Source organism: Sminthopsis crassicaudata, chromosome 5, assembly GCF_048593235.1.
Source record: "Sminthopsis crassicaudata isolate SCR6 chromosome 5, ASM4859323v1, whole genome shotgun sequence".
Classification (NCBI taxonomy): Eukaryota; Metazoa; Chordata; class Mammalia; order Dasyuromorphia; family Dasyuridae; genus Sminthopsis; species Sminthopsis crassicaudata.
Genome location: NC_133621.1, coordinates 269,315,449 through 269,333,006, shown reverse-complemented (window position 1 = coordinate 269,333,006; position 17,558 = coordinate 269,315,449). Strand labels below are relative to the sequence as shown.

At 35.4% G+C, this 17,558-nt stretch overlaps 1 pseudogene; it reads left to right on the top strand.

Annotated features, from left to right (window-relative positions):
• Nucleotides 1–17,558, top strand: part of LOC141543986 (dnaJ homolog subfamily A member 1-like) — a 231,113-nt pseudogene that overhangs the window by 107,269 nt on the left and 106,286 nt on the right.

The window sequence follows — 17,558 nt, the reverse complement described above, 5'->3', positions numbered from 1 at the left end:
AGAGGGAGGTGGAATATTTAGGGTATTTGATGAGTGATGGTAGCAAGAGATTGGACCCTGCCAGAATTGAGAGAATATTACATATAGACAAACCTAAGACAAAATAAGGTCTACACAAATTTCTGGGGTTATTTGGATATTGTCAGGCATGGATAGATTCTTATTTGGCTATCACTAAACCCTTGTATAAGCTCCTGCTGGAGGAGAGTCCAAATTCTATCATGTAGGATCAAGAGAGTGATCAGAAGTTTGAGGACTTAAAGTATTTGTTAATGTCACCGCCTGAATTGGCTCTCCCCAGCTTGGAAAAACCTTTCCACTTGTTTGTCAATGTTAAGGGAAGGGTGGCTCTGGGATTTCCTTCTCAAATAAGAGGGGGGGCAGAGAAGACCAGTGGCTTTCCTTTCTAAAGTATTAGATCCTATAGCTAAAGGATGGCTGACCTGTGTACAAGCAATAGCTGCTACTCCTCTATTAGTGGAAGAGAGTAGGAAGCTCACCTTCAGAAGCACTCTTTTAGTAAGTGTCCCACAGCAAGTAAGGAAAATACTAAATCAGAGGACTGGGATATGGCTCACAGATTCCACAATTTTGAAATATGAGGCAATACTATTATGAAAAAATGATCTAGTAATTACCCAAGATCATAATCTTAATCCTGCCTCCTTTATGTTCCCTGGAACAGAACCATCCCCTGGAGAGGAACATTGTTCCTTAAAGTTAATTGATTTTCAAACAAAAGTAAGAGAGGATTTTCAAGAATCGCCAATCCCTGGGTGAGTGAATTGGTTTGTAGATGGCTTTTCTAGGATGATAGATGGAAAAAGAAAAAATGGATTTGCTATTGTGGATGGAGATAAAAGTTCCAAGTGCAATCTACCTGCCCATTGGTGGGCTCAAACTTGTGAATTATATGCCTTAAACCAAGTGTTGAAGTTATTGAGGGACCAACATGGGAATATATACACTGATTCGAAATGTACATGAAGTATGGTCCATATGTTTTGAAAAATTTAGGAAGAAAGAGGGTTTGTAAAAAATAAGGGTAAAAAACTGGTCTACCATATATTAGTCAAAGAGGTTCTGGAAAATATTCTGGCTCCTAGGAATGTAGCAGTAATACACGTAAAGGGACTTCAATGGGAAATTCCTTTGAGGTAAGAGGAAATATATTATTAGATAAGGAGGCCAAGAAATCTGGTGTGCAGGAGTTTTCTCATATAATGGCCTTGATGCCTGTACTTCCCCCTAGTCTGTTCTCTCCCAGTTCTACCCATAAGGAAAAAGAGAAGACCTCAACTCTCAGAGCAGTTGAGAACTCAGAAGGAAGATGGTTCTTACTTGATGACAGAGAGGTACTGACAAAGCAACTACCAGGCAGGTACTTCAGCAACTGCGCCAGGGAACTCACTGGAATGTCCAAACTGTGTGATGTTGTGCTGACAAGATGTGTTTCCCCCGGCCTACATACTAGGGTGTTAGGATTCTTACAAGGTGCTAAGTCAGTTATCTAATTTAGCAGGGTACTTAACAATTCTCTAGTTCCTAATGTACTTAGTACTTATTAGAGTTCTACCAGATTCACCCCTTTAAGAGAGCATATATAAGCTAGCAACCTCAGCCAGGATTCACTTCTGGCGAGTCACAAGCCAGGATTCAGTGCAGGAAATTCACAAACTAGAGATGGCAGCAGGGAAGAATGAAGGAAGACAGAGAAGTGATGGCAGGCTGTCCTGTGGAGAACACTGAAATCAAGATCTGGAAGGCCTCCAGAAAATTAGCTGAGCTTCAAGTGAAGGAGATAAGATTTTGAGACAATAAAGGATTTGGACTTTAATTCCTGACTGCATTTGGGATGATTATTACACTGAACTGAAATGAAGGCTGCCTCCAGAAGCCCCCCAAAAATCTGCTCTCACAGAAGATTACATTTTTTACAGAAGAATATTACACTATGGATTGACAACAGTTGCAACACAACCTCGTTTGTTGAAGGACTAGCAAGGCTGCTCAACACCAGATCCTAAAAGGGCGACGACCTCTGGGTTTCAGACCATTTCAGATCATTCCAAAACATAGAGGTGGACATCACTTGAGCTGCCACTAGTAGAGCTGCCTCAAATATTTGCTGGTCATAGTGGACCATCTGACCTCACGGGTGGAGGGATTCCTGCAGCCCAAACAACTGTCTCAACAGTAAGTAAGGTCTTATTCGAACAAATTATTCTCTGATATATAATAGTGGAGAGGATAAACTTGGATCAGGGAACACATTTTTTGTCCCAAGTATTGCAGAATCTGATTAGGGCCTTAGAAATTACTTGGGATGTCCACACCCCTTGGCCTCCTCCCTCTTCTGGGAAAGTAGAAAGGATGAATCAAGAAATAAAACAGAAACTGACTAAATTATCTTTAGAGACCCAACTACCTTGGACTAAATGCCTTCTCCTCACTCTGTTCACAATTAAAACCAAGCCAGGTGGAGATATTGAGCTTTCACCTTATGAATTATTGTACGGTCATCCTTGCCAGGCTTATCATATGGGAGACTGGGACCCTATTTTAGAGATAAAGGATTTGTTTCTTAAGAGATATGTTAAATCATTGGTATAACATTTACAAGAACTACAATGAAAAAGTTAAAAGCTCAGATTCCTCCTCTAGGTTTCCCTGTTCATAGAATTCAGGTGGGAAATTGGGTTTTGATCCAATCCTGGAAGGATGAAAAGTTGACTCCATGCTGGGACAGACCCTACCAGGTGATACTGACTTCAGACACTGCAATTCTGACCCAGGAACGAGGCTGGACACACCACACCAGAACCAAAGGACTTGTGGCACCACCTTTATTGGAGTGGACAGTTAAAGATAAGGGAGGCCTGAGATTACATTTGAGGAAGGGCCCTCTACTGAAATGGGAACACAGTCTCTGAACCCAGTGCATTGTAATTATCTATACCTACCACTTAATTGGACAGGGATCTGTTATTTTGGATTAATAAGGTCAAATTTTTTTTTCTTTCTTCCTGAACAGGCAGACAAATATTTAGAAATTCAGTTGTATGATGGTTTGAGAAGAGAGAAATGGAGTTTAGATACCTCCATTATCCAGACTGGTGATACAAATAGTTGGGGTGACACCTAACCCCCAGAAAGAATAGTTAGAGTATGGGCCAGCCACTTGGGTTCATGACGAAAATTGGAGATATAAAAGCCCAAAATTTATGTAGAAAAGGATAATTAGACTTCAAGAAGTTGCAGAGATTATCACCAATCAGACAGCTAAGGAACTAGATGATTTTCTAAGTCCCTCTTAAGTTCTTTCATGGCCTGAGCCCAATTCCTATTTTTCTTGGTGGCTTTGGATGTAAGAGCTTCGACTTTGTTACCATCTTTGTGTGTTCTGATCAACCTCATCACATAATTACATTGAAAGGTCAGAAACTTTTTTTTTTTTGTTTTGTTTTGTTTTTTGTTTTGTTTTGTTTTCTGCTCATTTTCTTAACCTATTGCTTGACTTTTTAAAAGTAGGACTCTGTTTCCAGTGTGGAAGGTGCATTGTCCCAAACTTCAGGGCTTTATGCAGCTGCTTTCAGAAATCCTTCTAGAAGTCTGAATTTTGTTCATCACTCTTTTCTGCCCTCAAACTATTAGATGTATCCCTGACACACAGTAGTTATAAAATCTAGTGTGCTTGCTAGAGTGGGGACTCAGCTTGATCAGGACTTCCCTGGGACTTTACTCCAGACCCCCACGCTGTTATCACCGACTATCTCCATTGACCAGGAATCCTCCCTGGTGTACCTGACGGAGAGCTTCAGAAGCCTGCTGTGCTGCTGCAGATTCAGAGTTCCCACCTTGTTGATGCTGGGATTTGGACTGGAGTTGGGACGTGACCTGCACTGGGATTGCACGCTGAGTTCTGGTTCCACAGATGATTTTTGCTGACTTTCTAATTCCTCCTTGGACTCTCTGGGCTGAGATGTCTGGAAACAGCTAATACTGCCACTGATTTAGAGATCAGGCCATCTGGGCTGGAGCTTGATCCAAACCTGCAGGTGTGTCCTGACCTGGTGTCTTCTGTGCCAGGACTCCGACCCTGGTATTACAGACTTTTACTACTGAGCTTCTAAGTAGTCTTCAGCAGAAAAATGTTCTACTCCCTTTTGGGGGGGGGGATTGTTCTGATCCTCTAAAATTTGTCTAGAGTCATTGTTTAAAGGAATTTGGACCAGTCTGGGGTAGAGGTTGGTAAGTTCCTGCCTTTGCTCCACTATCTTGGCTCTGTCTTTTCTATATATTTTGTAAATAAAAAGCTATCATTAAAAAAAGAAAAAAAGTAAAAATGTTTTTGTACAAACACAGACAATGCAGCCAAGACTAGGAAGCAGCAGAAAGCTGGGAAGCAATATTTCCATCCAGTGTTTCTGAGAAAGGCTTCATTTCTAAAATATATAGAAATTAACTCAAATTTATAAGAACACAGACCATCACCCAATAGACAAATGATCAAAGGATTATGAACAATTTTCAGATGAATAAAAAGCCATTCATAATCATATTAAAAATTACCATACATGACTATTGATCAGAGAAATGCAAACTAAGACAATGCTAATGTATTGCTTTACACTTCTGAGATTAAGATGACAGGAAAAGTTGATACACAAACTGGGATAATAACGCATTACTCATGGTGTTGTGAAATGATCTGACCATTCTTTAGAGCAATTTGGAACTATGCAGAAAGACTTATCAAATTCTGAATTCCCTTTTATCCAGCAGTGTGTCTGCTGGGATCTGTAGCCCAAAAAGATCATAAAAGAAGGAAAAGCACACACTTGTGCAAAATATTTTGTAGAAGCCCTTTTTGTAGTGGGAAGTACCTATAAATTGAGGATATGCCCATCAGTTAGGGTATGGAACTGGTTGATTTTAGAAAAGCCTGGCCAGATTTACATGAACAGATGCTGACTAAAGCAAGTGGAACCAAGACAAACTAGTACACAGTAACAAGATTTTGTAATGATCAATTGTGATGACCTTGGCTCATTTCAACAGTGAAGTGATTCAAGACAATTCCAATGGACTTGTGATGGAAAGTGACCTATATATCCAGAAAGAAAACTGTGGACACCGAATGTGGATCAAAGCATACTATTTTCACCTTTTTTTGGTTGTTTTTTTATTTCTCATATTTTCCCATTTTTTATTTAACTTTTCTTGTTTAACGTGAAGAATATAGAAACATGTTTAGAAGAATTGCACGTGTTTAACTTACATTGCATTACTTGATATATTGGAGGAGGGGAGGGAGAACAATTTTCGATACAAGGATTTGCAAAGGTGAAAATGATGAAATCTATATTTGCATGTATTTAGAAAACTAAAATGCTATTTAAAAGAAAAAAAAACAATATGGAATTGGACTTCTCTCAAATTAGAATTGTAGATTTTTGGAGCAAAAAGGGAACCTAGAATATGCAAAGGCACAGACATCAAAGACATCAAAGAATTTGAAATCAAAGAAACTAATTTTTGCATATAAATGTTCCTGTCTTTATATACATTGACATATTTAGACAAATATATCTATCTATTATGACACTCCCATACATAGATGACCATGATCTAAAGTTACTGTGATTAGGACCTGTGATTTCCTTGGTGTAGGCAGTTACTGTTCACCTACTGAAACCTGCAAGCTCATGTCTTCCGATATTTCCTAACAGCACTGAAAAGGTTCAGACTGTGACTGAGGGTCACAGTCAGTATATGTCATCAGTAAGATTTGAATTCTCCCCATTAAACTCAGTTCTCTTAATGATTGTTTCTGGAGAACAAAAAGCCAATCGATTTTCTTTTTCTTTAACAAAACCTGTGTTTTGATAAAGAACATATGTAACAAAATGTATGGTTTCAATAGAACAGGACACTTCATCAGTGTTTATCACAACCATCCAAAACTAGAAAGTCTAAAAGAGTTACCTCAAGTAAATAATCTTAAGAAAATTCCGTGGGGTCTTCTGGCTAGTAAATCGCAGAGAATGCATTGAACTTAATTTTCCTAATTCTAAACCAACACACTACATCAAAGATGTCTTGTGTAAAATAATCAAGATTAAGCTTGTTGATTATTAAGCTACATCATGAAGCTCATACTCTAAGTGACAAACATGTTTTCAAGAAAAACAGTCTTTAGAAAAGTAACTTTCTGATGTAGGTTTTTGACAACTTATATTCATGCAATTATCTAAAATACATGTTGTAAAATTTAGATATTTTGCAATTGCTCTTCAACAGAGCTGCTAACTCAGAAATTTTCAAGTGGGTATTTTTTCATGCTGAGAAGAAGAGAACTAGATTAAGAATCATCTAATCTTTTCTCCAACCATAGTGATCTTTCTGTCTCCCTCCTTTTGTCCACCCCCCCCCCCCTTTGCTCTGCCTCCTTGCCTCTCACTCTTGCTCTCTTAAGCAAATGCTTACATTGCTCATTTGGTGCTGGCTTCTACTATAATTTGTATTATAAATGAACTTTCCCTATTATGCATTGGCTTCCCAGTGAGGGTGCAAATTCTCAAGAGACAAGAGAGACAAGAGAGCATGGCTTTCCCATATTCTTGGTAACCTATTCGGAACTTGTCATAGCATAATTCACAGAACTGACATTCACTAGTGATGGACTAATTGTTGAACAAAGAAGAACTTTCACCCAATTCTCATGTAGCTTAGTTACTCTCCTAATTAGGGAAAGAAGAAAGGGAAGAAATGGTGCCACTTTGCCTTGAATGCCATTTAATTGAGCTAATTCATATGGACAAAGATTGATTGCTTCCTTGCTATTCCTTTTGAAGTTCATTCCATACCATACTTCAATCTACAAAAGCTTTTTTGAAAGGCAGTATTTTAATCAGTGTGGGTTAAAAGGCATGGGAGGAAAATGAGAATGAGTGATAAAGGAAACGAAATGATTTGGGAAATAAATTTTATTCCATTTCCAATATTGATTTCTGAAAACTAGAAATGTTTCCCAACCATAGCAATATGAAAGAATAAGTTTTGAAAAGACTAAAACTAGGAACATTACTTCATAAAAGTCATTATTAAAAGTTAAGCAGGTAAATGAACAGTTTTTTGTTTTTTTCCCCCACATTAGGAGATGTTTGTCAAAGTATAACAAACAATGATTACTTTTAGAGATAACTAAAACTATTGACTTTTGTGTTTCTGGAGCAGAGAAACAAGCATTCCTTAAGTGCCAAGCACTGTGTTAGGAGCTTTACAATTATTTTTTCATTTGTTTCTTAAAGTAGCTCTGGGAGGTAGCTGTTATTATTATTATCCTTATTTTATAATTGAAGAACCTGAGAATAATTACTTGACTTCCCCTAGATAACCCCATTAGTGTCTGAGGCCACATTCGAACCAAGAGCTTTCTAACTCCAGATATAAAATTCTATTCATATTTCCACCAAGCAGCTTATGGTGTATATATATTTGATTACATAAAATATGATATACCTGATTCATTCATTATTATTACTTACCAAAAAAAATCTCAATCCTTTTGTAAGGATTGGTAAACAATATTATGAGTGAAAATATTTATCCCAATAGACAAATGTTATAAATGGCTACAAATTGTAGATGTTCCAGTACTTGTCCATATAAACGGCAGGCACAGTTGTTAGAAAATACATTATTTGTTTAAAAAAAGTGTTACGATGAAGACACTTTGCATTAATCAATGACAAATTACTGAATTTTTGCACACATACTTTCCTTTTGCTTTCATCTAATTCCTTCTGTAGTTGCTTCTGTTTTAAAATCTCTTCATAAATCGTGGATTTTGAAGTCATGAATAGTTCTTTTTGGAAATCCATAAGGTTTTCTTATTGCCTCCTGATAAAAATATGAATGTATAATTTCTACCACTGAATTCTTACGTCAATATTAGATTACATGAAATAAATGTACCTTTATTGATATTATTTTAATTTTTGATAATTGATTTGATATGTTGATTGATATGAATTGATTAATTGATATGAATATTTTCATATTATGTTAATTGCATGAACATATTCATGGTTATCATAGATTTAGAACTAGTAAAATTCTTAAAGACTAATGCAAGCACCTCATTTTGCAATTGAGGAAAATGAGATACAAAGAGATTAAGTCAGTTAAGTCATAAAAGTAGTCACTGAGAAAAGGATCAGAACTTTGTTCTTAAGACTACAAAGTTCTTTTGATCATACCACATACCTTCTATTCAGCATGGAGAAAATGCTTGTTTCTCCTTCCTCATCATAAAACATTTCTTTAAATCAGATTTTCTCAAGCCATTTTCTAAAGAATTATAATACCTCCAAAACCACATAAGGGATAAAGCTTTTTATGTGCAATTTTACATGGAAGGTAGGGGGATGGGGGAGGGTAGAATATATATATTTTTAGAACTGATAGAAACATTTGCGGTTTTTACGTTCTATTTTTCAGAAAAAAGTCTTTATAAGAATGACGCTTTTTCTTTCCTCTCATAGTTTACCTTGGAGAATGATCATAGGCACTTATGCTTGTCAGGTGTTATAAAATTACTTGAAGGGATTGATTTGATTTGAAGAAAGCAAAAAAGGGGGTTGGGAGGAGACTGGAGGGTTGCCAGCTACTATTCATATCTTCAACTGTCCTTGCCAAGTTTTTAAAGCAGTTCCTTTTTATGCAAGCAGATGAATTATACTCCTGGTTGTAGTCAAAGGACAGAAAATGGAGGAAACTATAGAAAATGTGGTAGCTCTTCCATATATATATATATATATATATATATATATATATATATATATATATATATATATATATTAAAATACGCATAGTATGTATGTATACATATACTTATACAATATGGTGAAAGGTCATTCATAAAAGGAAATCATTTCATTTCATTTCATTCTCTAACCCAGCAGAAAGGCCAAAGACACCCATACATACATAAATGTACATATACAGACAAAATACAAACGTATGAGTATTAATATACATACTTTATTTAAAAATCCTGTGCATTATCAATATAAAGTAAAGAAAATTATTGCATATGTGACTAATAAATATAGCTAAAAATAAATTTAAAATTTATATAACATTATATAAGATTAATTATCTTGTAAAAGAAAAAAATTCAACCAATATCTGGTAACCTTTTGAAAGGAAACAGGCTAAAAGAAACCATTGTAAAATCATGTAAAGAAAATTGGCAAAATTGAATTATCCAAAATCCCACAAAATCCCATTATGAAATAAATAGACTCAACCATATGATTATGAAAACTAAAAATAATTTTTTTTTACCGAAATTGTTAATAGTCTTTCCACTTAGAACTGGTAGTAGACTGTAAAAAAATATCTATTTTCAATAAATTAAAGGTAGTTATCCCAAAAACTACAGTTCTGGACATCATGCAAGAAGTATTAGTGAAAAAGATGTAGTAGGGAAGCAAAAGTACATTTTGAAAAAAGGATTTTATTATCACACACCGAAATTCATTCTTAATGCATAATCACAATGTCTTTGAACAAAATTATTTTAAAGAAAAACGGTTAATATTTATAATTTCATTAAAAATATGATCAACTGTTTAATATTTCTAAAATCAATCCACAGTAGTCTGAATTAAAACTAGTCAGATTGATCAACATGTTTTAATGCTAATGAAAAGGGTAACTATAATGCCCTACAGTATGGATGACTACTTGGAATTGTTACATTACTACTAGCATATTTTTTTAAGTATTTATCTTGTTCCAGTATTTCTAACAATTTATTCCATTGCAACATTAAATGGAATACTAGGCAAATTATTAGAACTACAAATGTATCAGTATTTACTTACTCCATTTATATTCATTAATCAATACTATGCATTTAAAATTCCATAGGCTAGCTAGACAATATTTTTAATCAAAAAATCAAAATCAAAAATCTAAAAAATGGATATTGGGTTGATTTTGATCATGAATGGTTCCTCATTCTCCCTTTTTGCATGTCTGAGTTTTTACACAGAAAATGACTAATATTAGAAACCTGCTAAAAATACAAATTCCTAATTTATCTCGATTAAAATACATTGAACATTTTAAAATGTTAAATGCATGTGAAATCATATTATTTAAAGACCCACCACTCTTTTTGCCTTCTCCTTTTCAAGTTTATATAGTTTCTTTCTGAAATGGATATATTCATCAACTGAGTCTTTATTTTGTTCTACTATCACATCTAGTTTTCCAGTGTCAGTATTGTGAGGGTCATGAAGCTGTTCTTGTACAGCATCAGGACAGAATTTGATGTTCCTACCTTGAAGACCCCTTTGTTTTGGGCATCTTTAAATTGTTTTTGAAGGAACTTTCAAATTTTCCCTCTGCATGTGGGTTAATTCTTCATTATGGACTATTCTCTGAGAAATGATCTGTTCAATTTTTCATTTTCTGTATGAATTTGGTCTTCATATTTCTTTATTTTATCCTTCACCTGGTTTACTTTTTCTCTGTGTAATTTCTAACATTAATGTCTTTTCTCTGAGGGAATGACATAGTTGGTATCTCTCATTTTCATCTTTAGAAATATGAATTAACAGCTAGTCCTTTAAAGGAAGGAACTCATCTTGTAGTTGCTGAATATTTAATTTTGGTGTTGAATGATCCTGATCACGAAAGCAGAACTTACACAAGAAGGATGATCCATTTTTGTCTGTAGTCTTTCTCTATTTTGTTTTTCACCTTCCAATCTAGAGTTCAATATTGCATTTTGAAAAAAAAATAATTACAGGTAATTGTGTTATGTGTCTTGAAAGATTATTAAAAACTTCCGGCCAAGATGGCGGCATGGAGGCAGACAGCTGCTTGAGCTCCACATTTTCTCTCAGGACTTACTTCATGACAAGCCTCCGAATTAATGCTTGACCAGAAAAGAAACCTACAAATAATCACCAAGAGAAGACATCCTTGAAATTCGCCAGAAAAGGTCTGTGTTTGCTCAGGGGAGGGTCAATCAGACTGTGCATAGACTGAGGGCAGGCAACCCAGAGTGAGACAGGCAGCTCACACAGCTCAGACCTGAGGGGGGAGGGATACGATCTCTGACGTTTCTGCAAAAAGACTCTTACCCCAGTGTGGATATTTCATCTTGGCAGCAAGCCAGGAGCTGAGGAGAGGGTGTAAACACCAGAGATGAAGATTAAAATCCCGGAAAGCTAGCATCTCTCAGAACCCGGCCACCCCCAACTTCCACCTGGACTGACTCAGTGCATTCTCAAAACCTGAGAGCCCAGACGTAGTGCAGACATCGCTGTTCTGTTAGTGGCTCTCTGCTGCCCTCCCCCCCAGTCTGTAGAGGAAGCCCATTAACACCATCCAGCCCGATCCCCCCAAAAACAGACCAATTGTTTCTCTTGTCAATTTGTTTTCTTCCATTCCGCTCCTGACAAAATGAACAAAAAATTCAAAAGGGCTCTAACCATTGACAGCTTTTGTAACGAGAGAGAGCAGACTTCAAATACTGAGGAGACTAAAAACAGACTGTCCCCAGAGGAATCCCCTAAGGGGGATGTGATTTGCTCCTCAATACAAAAGAACCTCATAGAGGAAATCAAAAAGGCTCTCACAAGAGAGCTAGAAGAGAAATGGGAAAAGGAAAGGGAAGCTTGGAAAGAGAGCCTGGAGAAGTCATCCAGAGTGGATAAAGAGATCAAATCATTGAGAAACAAGATTAGTGAATTAGAAAAGGCAAACAACTCCAAGGAAAACAGGATTAGTGAGCTGGATAAAGAAATCAGCTCTCTAAAAAATAAAATGGATAAAATGGAAAAAAAATTCCATAGAAGATAAAAACACAATTGGACAATTACAAAATGGTATAAAAAAAGCGAATGAAGAAAATATATCATTGAAAATTAGACACGAACAAGTAGAAATGAATGACTCAAGGAGAAACCAAGAGGTAGTCAAGCAAAACCAGAGAAATGAAACCATTGAAAAGAATATCAAGTACCTTATTAGAAAGACAACAGACCTGGAAAACAGATCCAGGAGAGACAATTTGAGAATAATCGGACTCCCTAAAAAATGTGAGGAAAACAAGAGCTTGGACACTATTTTTGAGGAAATTATCAAAGAGAACTGCCCAGACGTTTTGGAAACAGAGGGTAAAAAAAAAACATTGAAAAAATTCATCAATCACCTACTGAAAGGGACCCTAAAATCAAAACGCCAAGAAATATAGTGGCCAAGTTCAAGAACCATCAGACAAAGGAAAAGATATTGGAAGCTGCTAGAAAAAATCAATTCAGATATGGAGGAGTCACAATAAGGATAACCAGGATCTAGCAGCATCCACATTAAAAGAACGAAGGGCCTGGAACATGATATTCTGAAAGGCTAAGGAACTTGGTATGCAGCCAAGAATAACTTACCCAGCAAGAATGAGCATCGTTTTCCAGGGAAGAAGATGGACATTTAACGAAATAAATGAATTCCATCTATTTTTGATGAAAAAACAGATCTACATAAAATGTTTGATCTTCAAATACAGAACTCAAGAGATTTCTAAAAAGGTAAAAGGAAATCTTGAGAACTATACTTCTACCATAAAAATATGTAAAGGACATATGTATAGTTTGTCCTAGAAACTAGAGGTGGAAAGGAAATTACATCATAAAAAAGTGTAAAGTGGTGGTACTACATCTCATGAAGAGGCAAAGGTAATCTATTATATCTGAGAGAAAGAAAGGAGGGAGATGAACATAGTGTGTATCAATAATCATATTTGATTTATGGTGAAACTTCTTCCACTTCATTGAAAAGAGAGGGAAGGAGTAAGCTAAGGGGAAGGGAACAGAAATTGTGAGGAAAAGGGGTAAAATAAGGGAAGTAACTTTAAGGTGGAGGAGGGATCCTAAAAAGGGAGGGCTGTGAAAAGCAAGTGGTGTTCACCACTTTAATACTGGGTAGGGGAGTAAGACGGAAGGAAAGGGGAAAAGCATAAGCAGGGCTTAATAGGATGGCAAGCAATATAGAATTAGTCATTCTAACCATAAATGCGAATGGGGCAAACTGCCTCATAAAGAGGAAGCAGTTAGCAGACTGGATTAAAAGTCAGAATCTTACTATATGTTGTTTACAGGAAACACACCTGAAACAGGGTGATACATTGAAACTAAAAGTAAAAGGGTAGAGCAGAAGCTACTATGCTTCAGGCAATGCCAAAAAAACAGGGGTAGAGCCATCCTCATCTCAGATCAAGCAAAAACAAAAATTGATCTAATTAAAAGAGATAAGGAAGGGCATTATATCCTGCTAAAGGGTAGCATCAATAATGAAGCAGTATCAATATTAAACATATATTCACCAAGTGGTTCAGCATCTAAATCCTTAAAAGAGAAATTAAGAGAGCTGCAAGAAGGAATAGACAGCAAAACTATAATAGTGGGAGATCTCAACCTTGCACTCTCAAAATTAGGCAAATCAAACCAAAAAATAAATAAGAAAGAAGTCAAAGAGGTAAATAGAATACTAGAAAAGTTTTATATGATAGATCTTTGGTGAAAGCTAAATGGAGACAGAAAGGAATATACATTCTTCTCAGCACTTCATGGGACCTATACAAAAATTGATCATATACTAGGGCATAAAAACCTCAAAATCAAATGCAGTAAGGCAGAAATAGTAAATGCATGCTTTTCAGACCACAATGCAATTAAAATTACATTTAATAAAAAGCCAGGGGAAAATAGACCAAAAATAATTGGAAACTAAATAATCCTACACTAAAGTATGATTGGGTAGAACAGCAAATCATAGACATAATTAATAACTTCACACAAGAAAATGACAATAATGAGACATCATACCAAAATGTGTGGGATACAGCCAAAGCAGTAATAAGGGGAATTTTTATGTCTCTACAGGCCTACAGGCCTACTTGCATAAAATAGAGAAAGAGAGAGCCAACGAATTGGGCTTACAACTAAAATTACTAGAAAAGGAACAAATTAAAAACCCCCAGACAAACACAAAACTTGAAATTCAAAAAATAAAAGGAGAGATTAATAAAATTGAAAGTAAAAAAAAAACTATTGAATTAATTAATAAAACTAAGAGTTATTTCTATGAAAAAACCAACAAAACAGACAAACCCTTAGTAAACCTGATTAAAAAAAGAAAAGAGAAAAAGCAAATTGTTAGTCTTGTAAATGAAAAGGGAAAACTCACCACGAATGAATAGGAAATTAGAACAATAATTAGGAGCTACTTTGCTCAACTTTATGCCATTAAATTCAATAACTTAAATGAAATGGAAGAATACCTTCAAAAATATAGCTTGCCCAGATTAACAGAGGAAGAAGTAAGTAGCCTAAATAGTCCCATCTCAGAAAAAGAGATAGAACAAGCTATTAACCAACTTCCTAAGAAAAAATCCCCAGGACCAGATGGATTTACATGTGAATTCTACCAAACATTTAAAGAACAACTAACTCCAATGCTATATAAACTATTTGAAAAAATAGGGATTGAAGGAGTCCTACCAAATTCCTTTTATGGCACAGACATGGTACTGATACCTAAACCAGGAAGATCAAAAACTGAGAAAGAAAACTATAGACCAATTTCCTTAATGAATATTGATGCTAAAATCTTAAATAAGATATTAGCAAAAAGACTTCAGAAAATCATCTCCAGGATAATACAATATGACCAAGTGGGATTTATACCAGGAATGCAAGGCTGGTTTAATATTAGGAAAAATATTAGTATAATTAACCATATTTATAATCAAATTAATAAAAACCATATGATCATCTCAATAGATGCAGAAAAAACATTTGCTAAAATCCAACATCCATTCCTACTAAAAATGCTTGAGAGTATAGGAATAAATGGACTATTCATTAAAATAATAACGGGCATATATTTAAAACCTTCAGTAAACATCATATGTAATGGCCATAAACTAGAATCTTTCCCTATAAGATCAGGAGTGAAACAAGGTTGCCCACTATCACCATTACTATTCAATATAGTACTAGAAACTCTAGCCATGGCAATAAGAGCCGAGAAAGAGATTCAAGGAATTAGAGTAGGAAAAGAGGAAACCAAATTATCTCTCTTTGCAGATGACGTGATGGTATACTTAGAGAACCCCAAAGACTCTGCTAAAAACCTATTAGAAATAATTCAGAGTTTTAGCAAAGTTGCAGGATACAAAATAAATCCACATAAATCCTCAGCATTTTTATACATTACCAAAACAATCCAACAGCAAGAGATACAAAGAGAAATTCCATTCAAAATAACGGTCGATAGTATAAAATATTTGGGAATGTATCTACCAAAGGAGAGTCAGGAATTATATGAGGAAAATTATGAAACACTTGCCACAAAAATAAAGTCAGATTTAAAAAATTGAAAGACATTAAGTGCTTTTGGATAGGCTGAGCAAATATAATCAAGATGATAATACTCCCTAAACTAATCTATCTATTTAGTGCTATACCAATTAAGACTGCCAAAAAACTATTTTAATGACCTAGAAAAAATAACAACAGAATTCATATGGAAGAGCAAAAGGTCGAGAATTTCAAGGGAAGTAATGAAAAAAAATTAATTGAAGGTGGTCTAACTGTACCTGATCTAGAACTGTATTATAAAGCAACAGTCACCAAAACCATTTGATATTGGCTAAGAAATAGAGTAGTTGATCAGTGGCATAGGTTAGGTTCACAGGGCAAGATAGTGAATAAAAATAGCAATCTAGTGTTTGATATCTAGTGTTTGATAAACCCAAAGATCCCAAATCTTGGTATAAGAATTCATTATTTGACAAAAACTGCTGGGAAAACTAGAAATTGGTATAGCAGAAACTAGGCATGGACCCACATTTAACACCACATACTAAGATAAGATCAAAATGGGTCTAAGATCTAGGCATAAAGAATGAAATCATAAATAAAGTGGAGGAACATGCGATGGTTTACCTTTCAGAGTTGTACTTCAATACTGGCTGATGATCCTCTATCAATAACTTAGCTCTTTTCAGCAACACAATGATCTAAAATAATATCAAAAGACCCAGGAGAGGAAATGTTATCTACATTCAGAGAAACAACTGATGCGAGCCTGAATGCAGGTCAAATTATACTATTTTCATGTTTGGGGTTTTTTTTTTGGTTTTGGGTTTGGGTTTTTTTTCCCATTTAGGTTGTTTATCTTGCCATGATTAATATAGAAATATGATTTACATGATAACACCTATGTAATCTATATCAAGTTGTATATAGTTATAGGGAAGAGAAAAGAGAAGAAGGAAGAGTGAAAATTTAGAAATCAAAATGTTTTAAAAATGAATGTTAAAACAAGTCTTTACATACCATAGGGGGGAAAAGAAAAAAAAAGAAAGAAAAAACAAAAGCAGGTAGGCCAGTTTAGTTGGATCTCTGAGTTAGGGAGAGCAGTAAAGTGTGAGAAAACTTGAAAAGCAGGAAGGGATCAAGTTATAAAAGCTTTTAAGTGCCAAAAAAAGAAGTTTATATTTACTCCTGGAGGTGATAAGCAACCAATACTACTAAAGGAGGAGGAGAAAAGACATGGCAAGATTGATGCTTGAAGAAAATCACTTTGGTAGCTTTGAAGAATGTTAGTGTGTGGAAGGCTTCATTCAGAGAAAGAAAGAGGAATAAAATAAGCAAAAGCAATGAATGCCTGCATTATACTGATGATTGTAATTAAATAGAAATGGACCATTAGGAGAGATGCTAGAAAGGCAGAAAATTTGTCATTATAAAAAGAAGGAGTTAAGGATGTTCTTAAGGTTGCAATCCTGGGTGAATCAGAAGAAGGTGCTCTCACTGATAATAGATATATTTAGAAGAGGAAGGGCTTAGGAAGAAAGGTATTTCTATTAAGGGCAACATCCCATTTGAGATTTCCAAAAAGAAAAAAAAATTGCGAAGTATAGAAGGAGCTCAAGAGAAAAACTAGGGCTGAGTGTATATAATTGTGGAAATCATCCCTCCATAAGGGTGCTGAGGGAACTCATGAGGAGCCGATGAGATCATCAAGAGAAACACTACCATTTCCGAGGTTGTAAGCTCCATTACAGCTCAGGCCATGTTATATTCTTCTCTTATCTGCTCTAAAGTTTCACAAATTGTTTTGTATATAACAGGGGACTAGGACATTTGCTGAGGAATTTGAATAAGCAGATATTTATGGCATATTAGAAATAGAAACTACCTTTCTAACCTTATTATACATTACTCCCCTCTTTGCAGTCTACAATCCAGTCAGTGTCCTTCTTGTGGTTCTATACAGGACAACACAGAACTCCATTTCCCAAAGCTACACCCTTGTGCAGGGTGTCTTCCCAGCCTGGAGTGCACTGCTGCTTTCCTAACCTCCCTCTCCATTAGAATTTCTTTTAAAACTCTTGTTTAGTTACCTTCTTTACTTGAAGTTGCTGCTACTACTTTGCCCTGAAAATCATGCCCTCCTTCCTGCTCCAA